This window comes from Mesoplodon mirus (assembly GCF_964341445.2).
Source record: "Mesoplodon mirus genome assembly, chromosome: 11".
Lineage (NCBI taxonomy): Eukaryota > Metazoa > Chordata > Mammalia > Artiodactyla > Ziphiidae > Mesoplodon > Mesoplodon mirus.
In genome coordinates this window covers 66773808-66774141 of record NC_138987.1, presented here as the reverse complement: position 1 = coordinate 66774141, position 334 = coordinate 66773808, and positions in this window count along the sequence as shown.

Below are 334 nucleotides of genomic sequence, written 5' to 3'. Positions count from 1 at the left end.
GGACCCGCCCGCCGCTTCCGCCCAGACGCTCCCCGACCCCGCCCCTCGACCCCGCCCCTCGACCCCGCCCCACCCAGGACTCGCCCTCGGCCCCGCCCTCAGCCCCGCCTAAGCCTCTCTGCGGCTCCTCCCTCCCGCCCTGCCATCGGCTCCGCCCTTTCGGGGAGCGCTAAGATCCTTCTTGCCTCGGACTCTGGAATCGGGCGTTGGAAGACCGCCCCTTCGCCCGCGCCAATCCATGACCTCTGCAGTGTATCCACGGCCACTTTCAACCCTGCCCATCTTCCGATGTACAGAAAGACTTCACCATCATCTGACCTCAAAGAAAAAAACC